Source organism: Camelus bactrianus, chromosome 33 (assembly GCF_048773025.1).
Source record: "Camelus bactrianus isolate YW-2024 breed Bactrian camel chromosome 33, ASM4877302v1, whole genome shotgun sequence".
Classification (NCBI taxonomy): Eukaryota; Metazoa; Chordata; class Mammalia; order Artiodactyla; family Camelidae; genus Camelus; species Camelus bactrianus.
This window is the reverse complement of record NC_133571.1, coordinates 8858722-8884650: the sequence shown is the minus strand read 5'-3', so window position 1 is coordinate 8884650 and position 25929 is coordinate 8858722. Positions and strand designations below refer to the sequence as shown.

General features: G+C 45.0%; 1 long non-coding RNA gene across 1 annotated transcript in view; it reads right to left on the bottom strand.

Annotated features, from left to right (window-relative positions):
* Window positions 1-24902, bottom strand: part of LOC123612867 (uncharacterized) — a 31592-nt gene extending 6690 nt beyond the window's left edge. Inside the window, exon 1 of the long non-coding RNA XR_006720133.2 lies at window positions 24701-24902. This is a non-coding gene — a long non-coding RNA (uncharacterized LOC123612867). The remainder of the gene's footprint in view (window positions 1-24700) is intronic.
* Between the last annotated feature and the right edge of the window lie 1027 nt (window positions 24903-25929).

The following is a 25929-nucleotide window of genomic DNA, read 5'->3' as shown; positions in this document are numbered from 1 at the left end:
ATGTAACAAAGAATTGTGCTAGTGTCTTAAAAAAACAAACCAGATCTGTGGTATTAGGTCAGTCTCTGAGCCCAGGCAGAGGGGCAGCATGCTGCAAAGGAACATGTACAGACATGGAATCTAAGAACCCAGGGTTCAAGCCCCAGCTCAGTCATTTCCTGGTGTAATTAATGCCTCAGACACTGCTGTCTCGGCTCCCTTCTGCACCTCTCTGTAAAGCAGGGATGATAAAAACAACCCACTCCATGGTCATAACTGAGATAATGTGTCCAGCAGTAGTAGAAGCTTATAAACATGTTTCCTTCTTATCAGCCGGGTGCCCTGTGCTCCTGTAAACAATAAAGGTTAAAAAAAAAATCTGCCCCCACCCTTCCAGAAAATGGGTCACTGCAAAGAACCTCCCTGCCATGCACAACTCACGATTCCAGCTTTGATCATCCATGACAAGGCTAGACACAGTGGCTCCCAGTTCCCATTCTTTGCTTCATAAATGATTGGCTGAACTGTTTTGTCCCCAACAGTTGAATCAGAACAGTTGGAACAAAATGCACGTTAACCAGAAAGGGAAGCTGCTCTCCCCGCAGGTGCCCGGACTTGGGCTCGCCCGCAGCCCAGCCAGCCTGACCTCAGGGTAAATCATTATCTGATGGACTGTTCTGATCATTTTACCCCCTTCCTTATATCCGGTTCTTTTACTCTTATTCACTCTCCACTGCAAAAGAAAACCCTTTTTTGCCCAGCCTTTGAGAGCCTTTCAGATACTCCTGTGGGAGTTTCTCCCGTTTACAATAGTACCTTCCCTGCAATAATCCTTTCAAATAAGATCTCCTCTAAGTCCGGATTTATTTATTTGATAGTTGCAAGCAGCAGGACCCGACACTGGCCGCGGGGAGGGTCCAAGGAGCTCTGAGACCCAACAATTGTCCTCTAAAAGCTGATCTCCGGTCTTAGAAAGTGTCCAGGAATCCAGCAGTTAAGAACAGGTAATAAATTCATGTTTCAGTCAAACATTCTGTCAGGACCCGACTTCTCCTCCAGGGCATCGTGGCTGCTGGCTCGGCTGTGTCCGGGGACGAATGGCTGGTCTTCCCTGCCTTCACCTCACCTCAATTGTCATCGTTGAGGCCTCGGTGCCAGATGCAAAGGCAGCCCAGGTGGGAGTGTCTGATTGGCCCAGCCCAAGCCACACACTGGCACTCTGTGATCAGGGCTAAAGAAGGGAGAAGCTCTCGGGCTGGTTTCCGAGGAGACAAGCAGGGCCCTGCATCCCATCAATATTACATCTGATGGAGGAGACTCAACATTAGGCAGCAGGGAAAAAAACGACAGATGTCTGCATTAAAAAAAAAAAATGGGGGGGTAATTAGGCTTATTTATTTATTTTGATGGAGGTACTGGGGATTGAACCCAGGACCTTGTGCATGCTAGGCATGCGCTCCACCACTCAGCTGTACCCTCCCCGATCCCTACTTTATCTTTCCAGACTCCAAATCTTCTGTTTGTTTTGGGGGATTTGGAGTTTGCTGTTGCTGTTAAATGAGATTCTCAAATTTGCCCTCTCCATCAATAAAGCTAATATACAACCCCCCAAATGAAGATGTGGGCCTCAGGGCTGCACAGAATGAGCCTGGGTTCGAGGACAACACATCTTACAATGTCCTTCCGTCACATTGCCCCCTGCCCGCGCCTTCGGCTTTGATTAATCAGCCCAGATGTTGAAGCCGGGAGGGTGCTTGCCAGCCTCCACGGTCTGCAGCTCTTAATGCTCCTCTCCGAAGACTGACTAAGCCACTTATCCCTGAAGAGAAGCCTGGCCTCGCGGGACAGGAGGAAGAGACGGTGTCAGCATTAACCTGCTACCTGCTTCTGCTGGGGCCGCTGCCAAATGCCAGCGGGGCGCCGCAATCAAGTGTCATACAACATGCCAACATAACAGCTGGTGACCAGTCATTAGGGTAATCCACCAAGCCTGGGAATTTCAAGAACCCCTCGGCACACACTGAAAATGAGAGTTATTGCAAAACCAGGTGTTCCGGTCTAATTGCACGAACCAGTTTGAAATGTTAATCTGCTCCCTCAAACTGCATTTTGCATGTTGAGAAGTGTGGGAGAGAGACTCCCAGCTGAGCTTTCTAGGGAAGAGCAAACATTTTGCTCCCTCATTTATTTATTCCTTTGAGGTGGTTTTCCAGTCTTTGAGCCATAGAAGCATCAAGGTATGTGGCTAGAATTGACCTGGAGGGCATTTGTTCCATGTCCCACTGTAGCACAGCTACCGTCCAACTATGCCAGCCTGGCCCCGGGCAAAGCCAGCCTGCACTTCCAATGAGACTGCCCGGTTCTGCCTGTCAAATGCCATAGCAGCCAGACCAGCCTCCAGCTCCCCCAGGGACCCCCACTGTTGCAGCTGGAGCCAACTACACCTGCTCTGGGAGGCGGTAAAACCTGGTCATTAAGAACCTCAGAAGTAGGCACACTTTGCTTCAAGTCCCTGCTCTGCCCTGGCCGGCTGTGTGTCCTGGGACCAGTTTCTTAACCTCTCTGAGTTTCTTGGAACCTCTATTTCCTCCTGTCTAGAAGTAGAGATGGCACCAACGTCACAAACTGAGGGAAGGATGAGCTCAGTTGATGTCTGGAAAGCACTTAGCAAAATCTACAGCTCATAGGGAGAAAATAAGTATTATTACTAATTCATTCAATTAGAGAGTTTTATTCATCGTCGGGAATCTGAGAAATCAAAGTTTCTTCCTCCTAGCTCACGTTTAAAGGGAGCACAGTGTTCCCACTCATTGAGTTCCCCATCCTTTTCCCTCCAGTCTCTTCTTCTGATGTTTGAGGCCTGGTATCACCCCCCTTTGCTGATTCTTCAAGTTGACCTACCACAGGTTTACAGTCCTCATCCTTCACCCCACCTGCCTGGTATGCTCTGTCCTGTCTCTCAGCTCCAGAAAGCTCTTTCTGCCTTCCCCACCCTCTCAGTCCTCAGGAGCCTGCAAAGCCCAGCTTAGACGCTGCCTTCTCCACGAAACCTTTCCAGCTGCTCTGGCTCCTTCACTCAGCGGCAAATACCGACTGAACGTCAGCTCAAGGCTGGGCCCTGTGCCTCACGGAGGCTGGAAGGACCGTGCACTGGGATGGGCAGACCAACTCCCCAGCCTCCCCACACGGCAGTCAGTCCTCCATCACTCCTCGCCTGAACCACAACTGAGCTTTACAGCGTATTAACACCTGCATTCATGGCTGAGCCATGTGTCAATTTTGCCCTTTCGATGCAAACTTCTTTTTTAAAAAACGGCGCAAGGCAATGTTGTGGAAGAAAGAACACAGGCTCTGAGGTCCAAGAGTCCTGGGTTCGAATCCCAGCTCAGCCTCTGGCTGACCGTGTGACCCTGGGCACTTACGTAAGCTCCAAAAGAGAAGATGTGGTACCAGGCAAACCGAGGCTCTGTCACAGTATGAAGGCAGCTGGCTTCTGCAGGAACCAGCTGCTGACACCGCCTGACATCTGAGGATCACTCAGGTGGAATCTGAGGCATGCCCTAGGCAGGCGCAGGACAGCCATCCCCAGACTGAACACCAGGCAACGACTTCTACTCTCTCCCTGCAATTTGTACACAGTATACAAGAAACAGCATCGAAGTCTTTTTCTAATCAGTTCATGAAACTATTGAGCCAGCTTTTTTGAGAAGTTCTTTATCCCCCTTCTCTGCAAAGTGGTTTAGGAGTGTATTATTGAACTTTTCTGGGAAACATGATCTATCTTGTTATTCCAAAGTTAGGCTCCCATAGCTCTGACTTCTGCTGGGGGAAGAATTTAGCAGAGAGTGAAACAGACTCCATGTGCCCTTTTCAATGACTTCTGCCAGTGCTGCACGATATTCTTTGACCATCCACAGAGCAGTGAGAAGATGGCAGAGCCCAGCAAATGGGCCCCCAGTCTGCTCCTGAGGGGCCTGCATTTCCCCCTGGAAAATAGTAAAGAGCTAAAGCACTCCCACCCCGTTTGTCATTGCCTCATCACCGCAAGTTCTCAGTCTCTTTGTGGCTTGGAGCGTGCTTTGGGGTGATGCCAGTAAAGTAAGATTTATATTGATTTCCTTCTGGTCATAGAATCTTTGTTCTAACTACCTCAGTTCTAAGTCTAACAACAAAAAAAGCACTTTAGTCTATTAAAAGGCAATAGAAAAAGCAGACCACTCCAAAATTCAACCAAAATGACAGTTTAAAAAGTACAAGGGAATCAATTCATCTAAATGCCCAGAGCAGAAGACAGGGTGGGAAAAGACCAAAGAAGTCACAAAGTGAATTCAGCCATACTGATTGCAAACAACAGTGACAGAGGGCTGCCATGAGACAAGGGTCATTTTTTAAGGCAGCGACACCCCCCGCCTTCACCATCCCCTACCCCAAAATCAGCCGCTAAAGCCCTGGGGTGGGAGGAGGAGCTGCCGGGGAGGTCACTGACTGAAGTGAGGTCTTCAGGAGTGGATCTCCCCAGCATTTTGCCCCCAGGCTGAGTCTGAAAAATCAGAAGAAATTGGGAGTTCTTCCTGAAAACAAGCAAAATTGGCATCCCAAAGTAGGGTAATCTCAATTTCGCATACTGCTCTCCACTCACGCACCATAAAATGAAGCCTGCCTGCGAAATTGCCCCCACGCCAGCGCCACTCAGCCCTCTCCTCCAGGGAACGGGCAATAGCAAGGAAATCTACACACAAGAGACCTGCCATAATCAGTCTGGTCCTCCCCTCATGAATCTGGAGCAGCAAACAGTCGAAGATCAGCAGACCCTCAAGGAGAAGACAAAGGAAGAAACAGCTTGAAGGAAGAGGCTCCTGAAGAAAAAGAACCAAGGAAATATGCAGAACTCAAAGAACTCAGTTTAGTAATCCCAAAGAGACTTGAGGAGAAACTGCATTTATAAAGAATATGGTGCTATGCTGGTCAGAATAGCCATCATTAAAAAGTCCACAAATAATAAATGCTGGAGAAGGTGTGAGGAAAAGGGAACTCTCCTACTCTCCTGTAGTTTGATGCAGCCACAATGGAAAACAGTATGGAGATTAATTTAAAAACTAAAAACAGAGTTACCATGTGATCCAGCAATTCCACTCCTGGACATATAACTGGAGGGATCTCTTATTCAAAAAGATACATGCACCCCAATGTTCATAGCAGCACTGTTTACAATAGCCAAGACATGGAAGCAACCTAAATGTCCATTGACAGATGGCTGGATAAAGATGTGATATATATACACGTATACATATGTACACACACACACACACACACACATTTACATACACGCACATATGTATACATATATATAATGGAATATTACTCGGCCATAAAACAGGATAAAATAATGCCATTTGCAGTAACATGGATGGACCTGGAGATTATCATGCTAAATGAAGTGAGTCAGGCAGAGAAAGACAAATATCATATGATATCACTTATATGTGGAATCTAAAAAAAAAAAAATGATACTAATGAACTTATTGACAAAACAGAAACATGCTCACAGGTACAGAAAACAAACTTATGGTTATCAAAGGGGAAAGGGGTGTGGGGAGGGATAAATTCGGGGTTTGAGATTAACATATACATATTATTATACATAAAATAGATAAACTACAAGGTCACAATGTATAGCACAGAGAAATACATTCAATATCTTCTAATAACCTATTATGAAAAGAATATATACATATATATATAACTGAATCACTAACACAACATTGTAAGTCAACTAAACTTGAAATAAAAATAGGTAATTTTTTTAAAAATAAAAAAGAATAGGCCAGCTATAAAAATATAACAGCTATTAAAACAGAAATTCAAGAAAGTACTCCAATGTGGAAAGCAAAAAGACAAGGAGATTCAACCTGAGAAGAATGAAAAGACATAGAAGATTAATCAGAGTCAATATCCATCCCATAGAAGTCCAGAGAGGGAGAGCCAAGAAAAGGAATGGAGAAAAGAATCAAATATTTCCAAGGTCTTTATTGCTAAAAGGCCCACCAAGTCCTGAGCAGAATGATTCTTAAGAAGATCAATCTCTAGATATATCCTCCTGCACTTTCAGAACATGGATTAAGAGAAGTTTCTAAAACCACTTGGGGAAAAGGTTTATCTACAAAGGATTGATAATCCTCTCAACAGCAACTCTGGATGATAGAAGACAGTGGGGTAATTCCTCTAAAATGTTGAGTAAAGTTATTTTGAACCCAGAAGTCAGCCAAGTGAGAGGACAAAATAAAGATCTTCTCACACCTGCTAAGACCCAGATATTTTACTTGAAAAAAAACTACCTGAGGATATACTCCAATAAAGCAAACAAGCAAAAATAAACCTGTGGAAATAAACAAAGACCAACCAAATAAGAACAAGCAAAGGTTGTTTATTCAGAGCTTGCCAGGGAGTGAGCCATCATCACTTGTGTTTTGGCAGAGAGTCAAAGGCAGGCAGAGGGGTGGGAAAGCTTTAGATTGGAAAAAGGCTCCAGGTGTGCCCTGACTGGAGGCTGCGGCATGGGGCAGCCGTGGGTGGGCTAACCAGAGGTGGGGCGCCCTACGTGATTGGTTAGGGATGCACACTGGCTGTCTCTGATTGGTCCGGGATGTACACTGGCTGTCTCTGATTGGTCCCAGGTTGGAATCAGAACAAAACTGAGGGAAACTGTCAAAAATTAACCAAGTCCTGGCCACGTGGGTCCTATTGTTTCAAAGATTATTGTTTGGCTTCCTGGGCCAGTTGCTGGGATTGCGGTCTGACTTCCTACAAGTCTGACTCATACATAGTAGACTGGCTTCCTGGGCTGGTAACTGTAGATAATGGGTCAGTGTCCTGGGTTGGTTCCTGCAGATTGTGGGTCAGGGATCAGTTTTTTCATATGGTCTCGCCATTGTCCATCTGTGCATTCAAGTCTCTCAAACCTGATATATGAGATCCAGTAACCAGTGGAGGTAAGTCAGGAGTGCGCTGAGAAAGAATTCTGTTCCAAACTGGCCATTCTGCAAGTTGAATGGTTAAGAAGTTGGACATTCTTTGTAGCATGATGAAGAAGGTCTTTGCTACTTCAGTCAACAAGAAAAGAGAGACATGCCATTAGAAATTTCAGGATGAGAGTCATGTTCCAGATAGGAAATAAACAAAAATCAGGGTTTTTTCTTTTTTTTTTGAAGAATTGATGAAGTACAGTAAGGAATCCATTTGACCTTCATGCTTGGAACAACGCCTTTGCGCAGCCGAGATTTGGTGTCTTAGGAGTCCATCTCCTCCGTAGATCCAAGCACTCTACAGATTTTACAGTGAATAATACTTATTAAAACTATGTATTCATTTTCAATTTTTAGCATCAATTTATATATAAACAAAGCATGAAAAGGCTAATTGTGGTTGCAGTATGAAACATAAATGTTCTAAACTTTGACAAAGTAAAAATTAAGTTAGCAATGACCAAGATTGGGGGAGGAGGAGGAGGGAGGCGACGTGGAACTAATGGCCTCATGTTACAAGGTGGAGAAACAAGAGACACTAAGTTAATGGGTCAAAGAATGAAGGTTTAAGCACCTTGTTTTAAATTATAGAGGAAATAAACAGAAGAATGAAAACATAGCAAAAATTGGCAGAAAGAAGTCAAGGGAAGATACGTGCCTCATCTATCATAGTAGGGAGTTGATAGTTACTGTTTCAAATTGATGAATCGAGAAATAGAAACGTAAGCATATTATGTGAGTCATGGACAAAACCACCACCATCACCACCCCCCCCCCCAGAGAAATGTCAAGTGATGAACAGGACCGGCCACGGAGGTGCAGGGGGAGACAACTCTTTCACATCACACCCTTCCGTCCTGTTTTCATTGTTCCTTTCCCCCGGGCATGCGTGGTTAATATTCCTTTCTCTCTTCTAAATTTAAAAGAAGCCAGGATTCAGAGGCAACCCTGGAGTACTCTCACGGGGTTACCTTCTTTTCCTCTGTCCCCAGAACAACCCTGGCCTCATTATTTGACTCAGCCTCCCCAAGACTGTGATTTCAGCTGCATTTTCTCAAACTTACCTCCTTAGGGACCCAGGAGAGACATTTAATACATATCTATTTCCTATTTCCTTCCTTCAGTAAGTATTTACAGAGTGCCTACTATGTGGCAGGCCCTGGGATTCTGGAGTGAACAAAACAAAGTCCCCACCCTCAAGAAAATATATTCTTATGGCCAAGACAGATACTGAACAAGAAAAATCTGTCCCTCCTTTACTTGAAAGAAAAGAACACAGCATCGGAGCTGGGCAAACCTAAGTCCATGTCTCTGTTACCAGTAAGAAGACTTCGAGGTAATGACTAAACCTCTCTGAGCTTCAGTAACCCCATCTATAAAATGGGAATGCTACCCTTCAGAGGAAGAATGTATCCAGGCTTCCAAGGGGAATTACCCAGATGCAAAATGGGTTTTCTTCTTTTATAAACTATAAAGGAAATACAAAGTCAATCAAAGTTTCAAAAGCCCTTTGGGGAACACTTATAACAATATGAATACCAGATTACTTCTGCTTTAACATGAGACTAAACTGTGAAGGAAAAAAAATCCAGATTAAAAGATACTTGAGAGATATTTTGACTTTGAGCTTTGAAAGTCAGCAGAATAAATCTTCATTCAAGAAAGACTCCATTTCCTAAAATATGTTTGGGAAGACAGTTGCAACCAGGGCCCGTAACCAAACAAATAGTAGAAACACAGCACGTGACCGCCCTCTCTTGGAAAGTCACAATGCACCATGTAACAAATGCACTGAGAAGTCCTGCTGCAAACAGACCTGTTCAACTACCAGTTTCCCAATTCACTTCATCATGGCATGGCCCTACCCCCATCTGAACATCCCCTGTCCTCCTTAATTCTTCTGAGCTAGTGCTCAGCAGAACACACTTTAGAAAATGCTGGAGTAGATGGCTGGTCGATTCTGTGTAGCTCAAGCTAGAGCTAACAGTCTTCATGGTTGCCTCACACTAAGAATGCTCAAATTTGAGAAAACCCAGGTGGCCACCACAGACCTCACTGTGAACACTCAGATTCTCTCCCCAAAGCCCTAACATTCTGGGAGTGGGTGGCACACCCCCCCCCACCACCAAATCCATCTGAGCCCAGCACTGATCTGTGAGCCCTACTGAGGGGGCAGCAGAAACAGGAATGGGCCCCTTGGAGCTCCCACCACCATGTTGGGTCAACAGTGATTCTGAACCACCATGTCCTTCCATCTAACGGAAGGACAGAAGAAACGTGGTGAAATTCACCCCTAAAACACCTGTTCGTCTAATAGCCAGCAACCTAACGCTGCGAGGGTTTGTAGAGCATGTCACCCATGAGGGTGTGTGGCAGCAGCTTCCAAAGGTGCCACTGGAGATGCCCAGCCCCACGAGCCCTGGGCTGTCTCCCCCTGCGCCCCACCCACCCACATCACACACACAGGTCACACACAGAGGCGCCTCGTGGCTTCTAGCACCTGTGAGAAAAAAGCTGTCCTTGGGACAGACTGGCTTGCCAGAAAAGAGTTTTGGAGACAAAACTGGCTGCTTCTGGGAAAAACGAGCAAATCGAAGGGCACCACGGGCATTTCCTTCTGTCTCCATGACGTATTCATTTTGCGCAGGAAGGGGAGTTTGGATAACACTGACAGCTGCCGATGCTCCAGCAGGTGGCCCAAAGCCCACAGTCCCTCCAAATGGCGATTTCTTTGGCTCCCTCCTCCCACTCGGCCGCATGCAGGCTGCCACCTGAAGCCTTGCCTGGCTCTGTTCCCTCCACAGACACTTGCTGGGAGCAAGGTCAGTGTTCTGCCTGACATTCACCCGTCCCCCACTCCCACTCAAGCCACATCAAAGTGATGCCGAGCGGAAGGTGGAGGGATAGACAGCTGCCTGCTACAGGCGACCAGAGCATGAAACTCCTCTTCCCTCCAGAATATTCTCTCCCACTGGCTATAAGTGCCTCAGCTATTACAGGAAGAGTTTTATCCCTTGGGCTGAAAGCAGGAACAGCGAGACAAAGTTACAGGGTGAGTGCGACTGTTCCTCCTCTGTGTGGGTGCCAGGTGTCTGAGGCAACCAGGAATTGGTACCTGCTCACTCCTGACTCTGTACCCAGTTCCTTCTCAACCCAAGCAGCCACCACCTTACTAAACTTCCCATGAGGTTTTTTTTTTCGGTTGTTTTTGGTTTTTGGTTTTTTTGTAGTTTTTTTTTGGGGGGGGGGTAATAATTAGGTTTATTTATTTAATGGAGGCACTGGGGATTGAACCCAGGACCTTGGGCATGCTAAGCACACACTCTTCCACTGAGCTATACCCTCCCCTCTTCCCATGAGGTTTTAATCTCAGTAAATATAACTTCCCTTCCCATATTTGTGGGATAAATGAAAATATTTAAAATAATTTAGGGTAATCTAGAAATAAAATATGCTGGGGGGGACAGATGACAGAGGGAAGCAAAAACAGCAGATGGGTGATAAATGCTGAAGCTGATAGACATGTGTGGGTTCATTACACTTTTCTCTCTCCTTTCGTGTTTGAAAATTCTATAATAAAAATTTAAATTAAAATACGTGTGTGTGAAATTCAGCATCCATTTATGATAAAAACTCTACAGAAAGTGTGCACAGACAGAACACACCTCAACTTAATAAAGGTCGTTTATGACAAACCCACAGCTAACATAGTCGACATATTCATATTCAACAGTGAAAGCTAAAAACATTTCCTCTAAGATCAGGAATGAGACAAGGAGGCCCACTCTTGCCACTTTTATTCAACATAGTCTTGGAAGTCCTAGCCACAGCCATCAGAGAAGAAAAGGAGATAAAAGGAATCCAAACTGGAAAAGAAAAAGTGAAAGTATCACTGTCTGCAGATGACATAGCACCATACTTAGAAAATCCTAAAGATGCCACCAGAACGCTACCAGGACTCACCAGTGAATTCAGGGAAGTTGTAGGATACAAAATTAATATACAGAAATCAGCTGCCTTTCTATACACTAACAATGAATTATCAGAAAGAAAAATTAAGACAACAATCCCATTTACCATCACGTTAGAAAGAAAAAAATACCTAGGAATAAATCTACCTAAGGAGATAAAAGACCTGTACTAGAAAAACTATGAGACACGGATGAAAGAAATCGAAGACGACACAAACAGATGGAAAGCTGTACCATGTTCTTGGATTACAAGAATCAATATTGTTAAAATGACTGTACTACCCAAGGCAATCTACAGATGCAATGCAATCCCTATCAAAATACAATGGCATTTTTCCAAGAACTAGAGCAAAATTTTTTTTAATTTGTATGACAACACAAAAGACCTCAAATAGCCAGGACAATCTTGAGCAAGAAGAACAGAGTTAGAGGAATCACACTCCTTGACTTCAGACTATACTACAAAGCTACAGTAATCAAAGTAGAATGATACTGGTACAAAGAAAGACACATAGATCAATGGAACAGAACAAACAGCCCAGAAGTAAACCCACACACTTATGGTCAATTAACCTACGACAAAGAAGACCAGAACATACACTGGAGAAAAGACAGTCTCTTCAATAAGTAGTGCTGGGAAAACTGGATAGCTACATGTGAAATGATGACATTAGAACATTCTCTAAAACCACATAGAAAAATAAACTTGAGATGGATTAAAGACCTAAAGGTAAGACCAGATACTATAAAACTCCTAGAGGAAAACATCAGCAGAACACTCCTTGACATACATCATAGCAGTATTTTTTGGATCTGTCTCCTGAGGCAAAGAAAATAAAGACAAAAATAAACAAATGGGACCTAATTAAACTTAAAAGCTTTTGCCCAACAAAGGAAACCATAAACAAAACAAAAAGACTACCTACTGAATGGGAGAAAATATTTGCAAATGATATGACCAATAAGGGGTTAGTATCTAACATATGTAAACAGCTCATAAAACTCAGCTCTTACTCGAGCTTCTCAAATGAGGCCACCCTTCAAAATATTATGAAGTGGAAAAAGTTGGTCTTTCCAGCCCACCAGCCCAACAGCTCCTCTCACCATTTTGGACCCTTTTAAGCTCAGGCTGTTCTCCCTGTTCAAAAAACAATTAAAAAAAAAAAAAAAGAATTCAGCTATAGGAACATCAATTCTTCAAGCATTCAGCAGCAGGGTTCTGGCTAAATAAATTGTAGTTATCCACCAACGGGTTATCTATGCAACTATCAAAAAGGATGTATTAGATCCATAGGGACTGACATATAAAGATCTCCAACGTAATACTATTTAGAGTGTGGTGCAAGTCCTGTGGCCTTCTGGGCCTGAAGGGACAAATTCATTCTCTACATAGAGAGAAAGCATCTTGTCTGTTAATCCCTAGAATTGATCACTGACAAAGCCCGTGGCTCCGCAGAAAGCCAGGTCTAAATGGTCGAAAGCAGTGGAATGGCAGAGTTTGAAAATGTTCTTGTCCCTGGTTCTGGGAAAAGCAAAGCTACTTTCCTCTACACGGAGACCTGATGACAGCAGCTGAAAGGAAGAAAGTCAGGCCGGATTTTTGTATACTTATGCCTGCCTTCGGGGGATGGAAAGCAGTTGCCTTAAAATCCAAACCTCTAAGTTGTAAGTTTCTGAGCATCCAGGATTCTCTTTGTTTATTTTCTTCTTTTCACACCTAGGTATTTAGTGAAGATCTTTGAAAATGCCAGGAGCTCTCTTTCATGCTAGGGACAGAGAAGGAAAAGTGATGTTATGCTTCCAGGCTCTAAATTTCAAAGGAGTAGTTCTCTTCCCTCTAGTGGGGTGAGGGCAAATAGGTACGACTACACCAGACAGGAGGTGAACTTCACTCCCATCTGCATATCTTCACATGTATGTTCTGATCTTTGGCTGGGCAAATGGCTGTGTGGAATAAAAACTACATTTCCCAAACTTCCTTGCTAATTGCAGCTGGTTGATTAAGTCCTGGCCAAAGAAAAGTAAGAGGATATGGTAAGTACAATGGTAAGTGTGCTTTCTGGACAGAACCCTTAAAGAGAGAGAGAGATTGGCTCCTCCTCCTTTCTTTTTCCTGCTGGGTGGAATGCAAACAAGATGGCTGGAGCTTGAGCAGCCATTTTGGACCACTAGGTGGAAGCTTCACATTGAAGATGGAGACAACTAGAGACAGTCTGGGTCCCCAGTGATTGTGGAACTGCCATACTAGTTCAGGACAGCCTATACTTACTTGAGAAATAAACTTTGATTTAGTTTAAGACACTGTTGTGTTGGACTCTCTCTCATAGCCAAGTTTAAAACTGATTAATAGAGATAGAAAATTGTCTAAGGTCTTCTACCTTAAAAGAGGGCAAGACTTTTATCAGATGTGTGTGTTTATGTGTGTGTGTGAATCTTTTCTGAGCCCTGAAATAGCTCAGCTGATATTTTCATGCCACATGGAACTGAGAATGAGATTATCAAGGAGGGTTCCGGAGTTGGGCCATGTGCCTCCTCCTCTATTTCCGTAGGAAAAATTCTCATTCCTGCATGTATCCTGGAATCTCTACTCCCTTTTTCTCCAGCCCACCCTGGGATCACCAGCCAGGCTGCTGAATCTGTGCGTGACAGGTAAGAAGGAGGCTCTCTCCTGCTGTATTTCAAAGCATCTCCAATTCATTCCTTTAGCAATCCAAGTGACCAGGTCAGGATAGTCCAATGACAGTAACCAGTGTTCCCCCTGAGTCTTTAGGGAAGATCCCCAATTGTGATACTACTGGACTCCTCATTCCCTTTTCCTCCCATAACCCAGATTTAACCCAGCTTAAGATAAATTTGAGCAACATTTAATCAGAACTGACTCTTTCTTTCGGATTCACTCAGGTAGAGCCACTACGAAGATGCAGATTTTTCAAAGCCTTAACAGGAAAGACCATCATTCTCAAGGCTGAACCCATGGATACAATAAAAATGTGAAAGCCAAGATTCCTCTTAATCACAGGGATTGATTTTGCTGGAAAAGCAACCAGAAGATGGATGCACCAGTATCCACTTACAATATTCAAAAGGAGACCACTTCTTCAGCTAAGACTTCATGGTGGTGCTAAGAAAAAGAAGGCATCTTACAGACTCCCAAGAGGAAGCATAAGAGAAACGAAAGTGGAGCTGGTTGCCCTGAAATACTGTAAGGCTGATGAGACTGGCAACATCGGTCACCCTCTCTACGAGTGTCTTCTGGTGGCATCTTCATGGCGAGCTACCTTGATGCACGTGACTTTGCAAGGGTTGTCTAATCTGCTGACAGACAAGCGAACGTGTGTTAATACAAAGCCAGAAGGGCTTTAAATGTTGGGTTTTATTCTAATGTTTTAAACACAAAGATCTTATTTTCAAAAAGACAAAGCTGTAGTGGTGAACAGATTGGTGGTTGCCCGGGGTTACAAGTGGGAAGAGGATATGATTACTAAGGGGTAGCCCAGAGGAGCTTTTGGGGGCTGATGGGAAGTTCTACAGCCTGATTTGTGCTGTTGGTGGTCCACCAAATTTCCATATGGGCTAAAACTCATACAGAACCACGCATCAACAACAAAAAAATCAAGCCTACCAAATGATAGCTTTTTAACTAAACCAAGTCAAATCAAATTTTAAAAGATCTTTCCTAAGCAGTCAAAAAATACACAGACCCAGAGGCTAGATCATGAAGAAACTAACATTGGTAGTGTCTAGGCTGCCAGTATCCAGGTGCCAGTCTTGCACTGTTCTTCACACACAGAGGCCACAGCGTCACTTGAAGATGGCCTCAGGGATGAGGACAGTGGGACAGTAACTATTCACAAAAGCTAGTGCATCTTCTTACAGAGAGGCATTCTCTACGCACAGAGGTTCACAGGAGACCCCCAAAGAGTGCAAAATAGAGCAGCTTGCAAATGAGAAAAAGGAAAGGAGGAGCTAGCTGAAAAGCCACCACCACCAAAGAAGAAGAAGAAGAAGGAAGGGGAGAGGGAAGGGGAGGGAGGGGGAGGAGGAGGAAACCAACAACAATAACAAACAAACAAAATCTATTCGTGATGGAAGCATCACAGTCCATCCTCTACAGATACTTGCTACCCAGAGGCATCCAATGACTCACAGAAACCTGGATTCAACCATGGGCAGGGAGGAGAGTCCCCAAAGAAGATAAAAATTTCCGTCAGCAGTGTGATGGGAAGGCAGGGTCAAAATTAGTTTAATTTATGTGCGAGGGTAGAATTTGAGATTTCTTACCCATCTACGATTGGCAGCAAAACTCAGGCCCTTGTCACTGTTGCTGACTCAGTGGTATTCCTTCTTCCCCTGCCCACTCCCTTTCTCCAGGAGTGACCGGGATGCTGTCTGTGCCCCCAGCTGGGACAGATGGCTCTCATCCGTGGTCCAGGGAACCTACTCCAGCCTCCTTCTTGTCTCTGCTTGTCTGCCTTAGGGCTTCTCCCCTTAAATCTCAGTTAAGAGCAGTCTGAAGGTATTTGCACCCCAAGGGCAACCTTTAACCAATGGGGTTGGAAGCTGGTGAATAAAACCACCAGCCTCCCCTCCAGAGGGACAGCTCTGACGGGTCTTCATCAGAACTGAGCCCAGCTGCCCACGTGGTAACCAGCTCACGATGACTTTTCCTCCTTTCCTGTCTCCCTCGCTCCTTTTCCTTGGATCCCCTCCAGACAAACCCAGTCCTTTTATTCAGGCTCATCTTTCAGGGAAATCCAAACTAAGACAAACTCTGCTTCACCTGGCTCATTCTGTGAGGTCCTGGAGCCAGCTCCTGCAACGTATTTGCACATTTCCATCCAACACCAATGGCTGGAAAAACGTAAACCTCTTAATGTCTGCAAATGAGCTGAGAGGTTTTAGCCGTTTCTAGTTTCTAATCAGGAAACTGCAGCCTTCCCCCCTTTGTATGTGTCGCCTTTAACCATTTCAGGAAGCTGTTTGTGCCTCTCACCCCCAGCCTGGGTTCCCTGGGCCCCCTGGCTGGAACCAGCAGATCCTGACTGTTCTGGTCCTCTGCCCCCATTTGTGTAGTGAGCCCCAGGAGGCTGGTGCTCTAAGCATTTCGGTGCCCACTGGCGGGCTTGCAATTTCTTCACTAATTAGGGAGGCAAAAGGGCGATGCAGAGGAGACTCTGCTCCTGTATCTGACACCAGCATCACGCCAGGTGGTCTGTCCTCCTCCCGCTCCTTCATCCGTCTGCTCAAGCCCGCTGCCTCCCAGCCACAACTGCTCAGGTTAAGATGCATCAAGATGGAAAGTTGCCACTTGATTAAGATAAAAATAAATTAATCAAAATATGTAACACATTCCTCCTTTGAACAGATGGCCGGGGAGCTTGCCTCATAACATTGAACATCCAAAATGAATCAGAGGCTCATCTTCCTGTATAATCAAGAATTTGCTCACTGTTTCTACTCCAGCCAGGCGGGAGCTGGAGATGCCATCAGCAGAGGTTGAATAACCATTGACCCCCATTGAGTCTCTCTTTAGCTTTGTCCTCAGACTGTCGGGTAACACTAGTCTGCATCAGACACCATGTCAGTGTGTGCATGAGGATGGGGTAGGGGAGCCAAGAGGGTATAAAATAAATGAAAGATGTGTCAGTCTGCCCTCTCAGCAGCGACAAAGCTACCCTTTATTGAGGTGGGAAACCCCATGAAAAAAACCGGCAAGACCCCTAGGCAGGGCCACTAGTTTCCTGCCAGCACCATCCAGTTCCCTTGCCCAGCAGCATTATCTCGCTTTTTGCCTCTAAAACGGCTTGCTTCTAGGAAAGCAGAACTTACCCCTAAAATTCTATTGGTTCCCTGAACTAACTCCTGATTGGTCCCTTTCTACACTCCTGATGGGTCCATTTCTATAAAGCTCATTCCTGATTAGTCAACTTTGTTACACCTTATTTGCATACGATGTTGCAAAGCGTAAACTGGCAGCCTAGAAAAGCCTGCGTAAACCTACAGACGGGCTCCAGAGCTTGGAGCGTTAACTCCTCTGGACCTGCTGGCGTAATAAACCTGAGTTCTCCAACCCTCCAAGTGCTGCTTGGTCTCTCGCCCGGATCCAGGTTGCTGCACCACTGAGCTGTAACACACTTTGCTGCAACATTATCAGCCTGCACCTGTTGACACTTTTTCTGGAGAAAAAGTGTTCCAGCCGCCTCCTGTTCTTTATCTCTTGGAGACATCCCAGTCCAGACTCTCGTCACTTCACTCCAGTTACAACATTTGGGCATATTGCGTTATGATTTATTTGTTTACTTGTCTTAGCTCCCTTGAGCTCTTTGAAGGCAAGGAAAATTTCTTATGTGACTTGATATCACAGAACCCAGCAAAGACTTAAATAAATGTTGAATGAATGAATAAAAAAAAGACTGGAATTATTGAAAGAGCCTCTCAGTTGGTCTAGCTTCCTCCATTCTCTTTGCTCTATTCCACGTGGACACTAATTTAAATCCATCCAAAACTTTCAATAAGACAGACCTATGGTTGCTATGAAATTATCTCTATGATATACAATGAGGTGAAAAAAGGAAGATTCAGAATAATGCATGTATAATAGATGTAAAATTGATTTAAATGGAGAGGAAGGACATGTACATATATGGTTCATATATTCCTAAATATTTATAAGATATATAATAAAATGAATAAATGGTTAACTTGGGGAAGGTTGAGCTGGGACTTGGGGATAGAAAATAACCTTTCTTTTTCTTATATATCCCTCTGTGTTCTGAATTTTTTCTTTTAATATTTTTTAATATTTATTTTATTTTTATTAGGGGGTGGGGAGGTAATTAGGTTTATTTATTTATTTCTTAGTGGAGATACTGGGGATTGAACCCAAGACCTTGTGTATGCTAAGCAGGCACTCTACCACTGAGCTATACCCTCCCCTCTGTATTTTTTTTTTCAATTTAAAAAGCTAGTAAATAATAATTTTAGGAATCACTGGTTAAATTGCTCTCCTGCTCAAAAATATCCATTGACTATTTTCTATAAGTGAGTTAATCTCATAAACCCCAACCTAACTTCTGAATCTTTCTCTGATTGAAATTCTCTGCAGACCTTCTCACCAGTCAGTTAGTCACTACACTACGGAATCATATTTGTTAGTCATTAGAGCTGTTCACAGATATCCCTCCTTCCAGGCACATGGTAAGATTGCCCTTCCCTGCCCCTTTGAAAGTTAGGGGTGGTCGTGGGCATGGATGGAAGGTAGGTGTATTAAAAGCTTGTGGTAGGCATCTTCCAAAATGGTGCCCAATGATCCTCACCTCCTGACACTTACACACTCATGCTGTCTCCTCCCCTTGAGTGTACTCTGGACCTAATGACTTACTTCTTAGGGCAAAAATAAAGGGATGTCATTTCACTTGGCCAGCACACCTTGCATCCATAGCATAGGATGCCTTAAACATAGCACAGTGCCTCACTCAGTGCCTTGCTCATGGTTAGAGCCAGTAACTGCTAAATTAATAATAATATTATGAGCTCAACAGATTACTGGTAAATAATATAAAACAAGAATATATCAATATAATGGTGTGATACAATCTTAAGGAAATGATAGAGCAAATTAGTGCAGAGGATGATTTGAGAGCAGATAAGAAAGGCTTTCTGTAGGAGAACTTGGGTACAAATTTGTAAGGGGACAGAGAAATGACTTCACATCTAATGGATACTGTGCCAAGCTTACCAGGCTCCATGCTGTAAATGTATGATTTTCTTTAACCTTCAAATCAGCCCTACAAGGTATATTCTATTCTCCTCACTTTACAAATGAGGAAAAGGGATTCAGAGAGGTGACGCTATTGGCCCAAGGTCACAGAGCTAACCAACGGCAGAAGCAACCCGAAGCCCAGATCTGCCTCTCTCCAAAACCCATCTCTCTACCGCACCAAGACATAAATTTAGATGCAAGTCTGGTCCTGCCACTTCCTGGCTAGATGGCCTTGGCAGGTTTCTTAATCTCTCTTGCCCCAGTTTCCAACTTGGGGTTAATGAAAAAGTGTCTCTATCTCATAGGGTTCTTTTGAGTATTAAATGGCAAATGTAGAGTGCATAGAACAGTCCCTGGGCCATGGTAGGTCCTCAATAAATGTTAGCCATTGTTATATATTTTTTTAGTGAATTTCAGAAAAAAAGACTTTTTCCCCTCCCCCAGAAAAGAAAGTTTATTAATGCTCCTTTCACTGGCATCTACTTTTATTTGGTGTTCCCTATAGCCTGAGCCTTAGAATTACAAGAAGGGAGTTTCGCAAACCTAAAAAGCCATGTGGGAAACCCAAGAGCTGATTTCATCTCACCTGCCCCCTACTCCTCCCCACCCGCTTCCTGGCCACGCCACGCTAGCCCCGAGGCCACGGCGCTAACTCAAGGAGAGGCTGATTCTGACAGATACCCAAACAGGGCTAGCTACACAATTCGCAGGGGCCAGTGCAAAAGGAACACGTAGGGCCCCCTTTTCAAAAGCTATTAAGACTCAAGACAGTGACAATGACCTTGAAATCAAGCACAGGCCCTCTGAACATGGGGCCTGTGTGACCCCACAGGTCACATGCCCATAAAGCTGTCCCTGTCCTCAGACCTCTTCAGAGGGGGCAAAATGGCTGGGAGAGTTGGAGAGAAATGAGCCAAGCCATCTCCCGCCCTGGCTTCTCCATCCAGGCAAACCCTGATGTCCAAACCTCCTTCCTATCCATTAACTCAGTATTTTGATTAAAAATCACGATAAACTTGTGGGTGCAACAAAAGAAGAAATGGATGTTTTAATACAACTCATTAGAGCACCTTTATTAACTCCAGAAATAGAAAGAGGCTATAAAATAGAAAGATTAGTTTAAAACCAACACTGCCCTGGTAAGGGCGGCCACAATTCCAGGAACATTAACTGCTAGGTTGTCGCTTTACTGATTAAATAAGAAATCTCAAATACCATTAGACAATTGTGATTAAATGTATGTCATCCTAATTGAATGTGCGGTTTATTGCTTTCCACTGGATCGGCAGGTCACCTTTCTGTTTTGTATATTTGGAAACGGGCGTGTCTCTGCAGTGACAGCAGGCAGAGCCATCACTTCTCAGACAGCCCTGAAGCCCATCAGAGTTGCATCCTAAAATATGGCTGTATCTGCCGGTGGGAAAGGAGCATGCCGTACAAGAAGGAACCTGAGATGATGGAAATAAATTGCACTCAATGTCACGGCCGGGCACTTATCCCTTTCATCTCATTACCTGGCTCTGGGTTTTCCGACACCGGAGATGTTGGCAGTCCCTCTGGCTTTGGAGTCATTTGAGGACCTGAGGGAGTGGGGCATCTTCTTGGCTCAGGGAGGAAGCTCTCCTGAGTCCTTGACACGGGATCTGGCTGGGATCATGGGGAAATGAAAAACCTTTGGTCTAATCTCGCCCTCACTCATGCTAAGAAGCCTGGGCAGAATAGACTTCCAAGGCCCATTCTTTTTTTTCTTTCCCAAGGACAAGGGTACAAAATTAATTTTTGTCACCACTCTGACTGATTTTCGCCATTGATTCATCCCCTGGGACATGGACTATAATCTCCCTTCCCTGCTTTTACTTTGCTTGGATTAACGGCCAAGGTGAAGTGGGACAAGCATCATGCCATGTGCTTGTGAGCTCTGTCACCCCGCCAGGCACATGATTGGTGGGGGAAGGAACAAGACAGCACCAGTCCCAGGCAGCCTTCCTCCCCAGGGTGCACATGCACACACATGTGCTCGCAAGCAAGCACACACACACACACACACCATGATCTTTCTAAACTCCAGATCCTGTCGCTACTCTGCTTCAGGGGAAAGCTGGATTTGTCCTACTAGCTGGGCCTTCCAGGCCCTTCACCACCTGATCCCCCAAGGACATCCTGCACCACGGTGCAGATTCTCAACAGACCCCAACTCGGTTACCCCACAGTGTCTTTGCTCATGCCATCTGCTCCCCCGGAATCCTCGTTACTGTTACAGGGAAATTACTTGATCACCATGCTTCTTCTCTACTCCCTGGCAAGGAATGAGAGATTTCTTCCCCTCTTAAGAGTTAAGCTACTGTTCCTGGGGTACCTAGGCCCCCCTGTCACCAGGGAGCAGTCAACATGGTTTGAGGTTTCAGTTTAAATGGGGAGAAAGGAGGGTTCAGCTCACATGCAGCCTGTTGGTGAAGCTGAGACTTTGCAAGCTGCTGGTTGAGTGTTCCCAGGGGAAATGCAGGCACCAAGCCCTGGCATTGGGAGGGGCAGTGTGACGTGGTGAGGCCGGGGCCGCCCGCAAAGCTGCACATCATCTGGGAGACCAGACTGGTATGGACAGGAATGTGGGGACTGACTGGATCAGGAGGCGTCCAGTGCCAGACAGATGGGGAAGGCCAGCTTGGGAGAGGAGCCTCAGATGCCTTCAGAGTGGAAGCCATAAACCAAACTCACATCAGTTCTGGGGTTCCTAGAAGACTATAGGGAGGAGGGTCACCCCAAATAATGACTGGTTTCTAGTCCTCTCGTCCACCTTGGCCAGCAGAAGCCCAGAGATAGAGTTGCTTTGATCAGGTACTTGTACCTAAGTGTCATGCACTAGATCCACCCTTCTCCTCCTGCCCACACGAGAGTGCATCTCCTCCATGAAGTCTTCCAGCACCGTTCCTGCCCCAGCCTCGTGTCCATGATGTTGGGAGAGCACTGACCACACTGTGTGCCAGCAGGTGTATACCAGCATCTCCCAGGCTAGATTAAGCCCATCCTTGTATCCCCAGGGCCGAGCACAAAGTACATGCTCAGTAAAAACTGATGGTAGAGAAAAGGGAGGGAGGGAAGGAAGCTCAGGCTGCCCAGATCACCACCGAGCTACCTCCTACTCATCCCCAAACCAAGCCCTCTCCCAGTTGCCCCTGCTCCTCCACTACCTCCACCAGGCCCTGCTATGTGTGCCTATAACACTCCAGATACCCGCTACCATACTTGACTCAGTGAAAGGCAGTACAATATACTGGTCACAAGCCCTACCTCTGGAGCCAGCTCATCTGGGTTCAAATCCTTGCTCTGCAACTTACTAGCTGCGCGACCTTAGGTAAATTATTTAACATCTCTGTGCTTCATATGCAATTAAGGGGCTATAACAACCCTTACTTCACAGGGTTGTTGTGAGAGTTAAATGAGTAGAGCATGTAAAGTATTTAGAGGGATATGTGACATGTAGTAAATGCTGTATTATTATTGCATTGATTATCTACTTAAAAACTTGCCTCCCCACTAAGCCAGGAGCTCCCTGAGGATAAGAACTGTGTTTAGTTTATTTTTATATATCCAGTACTTAGCACAACCCCTAGCCTGGCTTAGAATAAGCATCAATAAATGATTGAAGGATGAAATAATGAATGAATGAATGGTGGAGACTTTAGGTCAGAGTGTAGGGCTATGGCAAGCCTGTGGAAGAGAGGGCCCTGAGGGATATGCATGGTGTCGCCTTTAAGACAGCTTGGCAAGGGACAAACAAGTTCGCAGTGGGCCGGGAGAGATGGAGTAGAATCTCCAGGGGTGCTGGGGCCGCAAAGGGAAAACTAGAGGCCCCAAAGTCTCAGGATTAAGATGGGAGGAGATTGAAAAGGGATAGGGACAGAAGGAGCTGCCTTTCCCTCCCCCTTTTGTTACTGAACTGAACTCAGTTCCATTCACCTAACCTGCAGCAAAGCCATTTTACCTGGTTGTGGAGAAGGAAAGTACAGCATTTACTGCAGGGCACCAAGCAAGGAGAATGGGTGACTAGTGCTCAAATGACCCAACTCCCAGATGGAATTCAGGGAAGGGTCTTTAAAGGCAACATTAGGGGTGAGGGTTGCAAAGGGTATGATCAGCTTGTGGACATTCTTCTGATTGGTTGGTGGTGAGGCAACAGGGTGGGGTTCTGGGAATCTTAATCATCAACCTTTTGGTTCCAACCAGTCTGGGGTCTGTGTGCTGTGGTCAGCTTGTAGTCACCATCCTCCACCAGGTGGGGATCTTAGTTTCTGCAAAACAACATATCAGATATGTGTATTCCTTCAGAAGGAAATAGGAGCCCTGTGACTCTATTGTGCTAATCATTAACTGCTTGAGTCTGCTCTTTGGAAGTCAGGGGAAGGCCAAATGAGAAAGGGGGGACCTGGAGGGGCTTGTGCCCAGGAAGGCCCCACAGGGTCCTGCTAGGTTTCAGTTCCCTCTTTTCTTGGACAAGAATCTGAGACAGGAGGGAAGGGGGTAGGGCACAACCATTAATAGAATGACATAGCCATTGAGGATAAGACATCAACTGCTTAGAACCATTTGGGCCCAAGATGGTGGAAGATTCAAATTCCAGTACACCTTGAGCATCATTATCTGCTCACTGTTAATACATTAGCATGCCAAGTGACACCCACAGTTCCCAGACTTTTTATAGGCCAAAAAGTGGGCAGTCGCCCAATTCCTGGAAATCCCCACCCTTTCCCCAAAACAGTTGGAACAATCCTCCCACTTGCTAGTGTACGAAACTGCCCATCCCATGAAAACTAACCACCCCTGCCCCCCGGGGGCCACTCTGCCTTCTGAGACAGACCGTATTCTGTCTATGGAACGTGTATCTCTCTAAATAAATTTGCTTTCACTTTACCGTGGCTCTCTCTTGAATTCTTTCCTGGGCAAAGCCAAGGACCCTCACTTGGCAGGCCCATCCCAGGGACTCACCTGAGACCTGGTACAAGACCATCCTCTTATGCCCCATTTTCCTACAACGAATCCTGAGGGGAATGGGGACAGGACAAGAAAGGGATACAGTCTTGGGTAGAGACGGTAATCATACACTCAGCAGGGGAACTCAGTTTTAGGGACAATGAAGTAGGGGTTATTGTAGCCCCTTTATTGCAGATGAAGCACAGAGATGTTAAACAATTTACCTAAGGTCACACAGCTAATAAGTTGCAGAGCGAAGATTTGATCCATCGAGCTACCACCTTCTCCCCTCCCACACTCAGGAAGAGCAAGATAGAGCAAGGCTAAACAAAAGGAAAGCCTTGGGTCACTGCTATGGTGTAGGTAGGTCACAGAAAGAAAAAGGCTACACCAAAATAGCCAGGCTGCTCATTCAGCCACCCTTCTGGCCGGTGCTCCTGTGCGCAGTCGTGGCACTTCTGTGCAGCCTGAAATAAATGATGAGGGAAATACAAACACGAGGCTGACAGCGCCTGTGAGAGACGCATACAGGAAGGCTTTCTTTCCATTTCTTCAATTCCTTTTTGGTACAAAACAAAAATCAATAACAGCTCACTCCGAATTTACAACTTTCCCCATTTGGAGGTGCATCTTTTAAGCCTCCTTTTAACACATTGTCCTTACTCAAGCATCAGGTCTGGAGCACAGAATCCCTCCACCTAGTTCGTAAACACAACCAAGAGAAGGTCTGACAGAAGCCGGGGCTGCAGCCACCTCTGAGAAGGGTGTCTCTGCATTAGAATTTGTAGTCAAAGGCCCCGGCCTGCTCGGGTTCCAGAATCTCATTTCATTTCTGCCGTGCACTTCACAGGCCAGTAGGTGTGACAAATTGTCTTACCTTTGTCTAACCTTTGTTGGACCCAGGCTTGCTTCAGGGTTTAACTTTAATATATGGCTTCAGTTTAATCGCAAAGTGGTTCTCTTAAAAATGTCAGATTGTAAAATGCTGAGTCACTCACCGAGAAAAGGCTGGTCCTGAGTAGAAATTAGAATCACTGGGGCACGCAGGGTAACGCTACATATCTTCAGTCTAAATAGAGGGAGATGGAGCTTAAGTTCAGATCAAATTTAGAAGGTAATTCTGAGCTCCAAAAGGACTGTGTGCTCTGGGGGACGAGAATAAATCAGCTGAAGGGATGAAGCATCCGCTGAAATATTGTTACACCTAAAAGTAAACACAGTGGAGTAGATGTGACATTTAAAATTTTATGGACTTAACCACTGACTAAGCTGTCCTAAGTGAGACAAAACTAGGAAGACAACCAAGCAAACAGAGTTAGAGATGCAAGAAGGGCTCCAACCCTGCCCACGTGCCTAGGAGGTTCGTCTATTTCTGCTGGATAATTGCATTGTCTTTGCATTTACACGTGAATTAAACTCCCCAGGAATAATTGCTTTCAGGCAGAACAATTAATGAAGCCCAAAACTCAGTGAGCAAAACATGATCAGAAATGGGATGTTTATAAAGCATCTCCCTGCCAAATACTTTTTGCAAAAGTAAAAGCAGGAACTTTACAATGGAGAAATCTGGCAGTGCCCACCGTAAACATGAGAACAAAGTTAACATCGCCGGTACCAGAACAGAGAGAGGTCCTGTGCCTCCGGACATGATGCTCTGAGAAAGGCACAGTCTTACTTCTGTGGTGCTCTTGCCAAAAACGCCTAGCCCGGGTTTAACTCACAATGAAGCCTGAACTTACGACAAGGAATGGGATGATGGCCACTAAGGGATCATGACGTTTAAAAATAAAGGGAGAAAAAGTAAGTCACCTAACCCCAAACCAGGTCGAGGTGGTTTGGGAAGTACGTGTATTTGTAAATGTTTTTGAAGTCAAAGCAATTTAAAAAAAAAAAAAAACACAATGAAACACCGCTTAAACCCAAATTTAGAACATTCTAGAAGATTAAGAACTAGACGATAACTGGCCAGCACTTTTCTAAGGTGAAAAGATCATGAGAGAAAAATTAAAACCAAAGAACTGTTTCAGATGAAAAAAGACTGAGGAGACAGGACAATTGTATGCAACGCGTGATCCTGGATTGGATCCTGGACCTGAGAAAAGGCGTAGTGGAAAAACTGGCAAAAATCTGAATTAAGTCTGCAGACTAGATAATCATATGGATCAATGCTCATAGCCCTGCTCCTTGTCCTCTGGGTTACATAAGATATTAACATTCGGGGGAATCT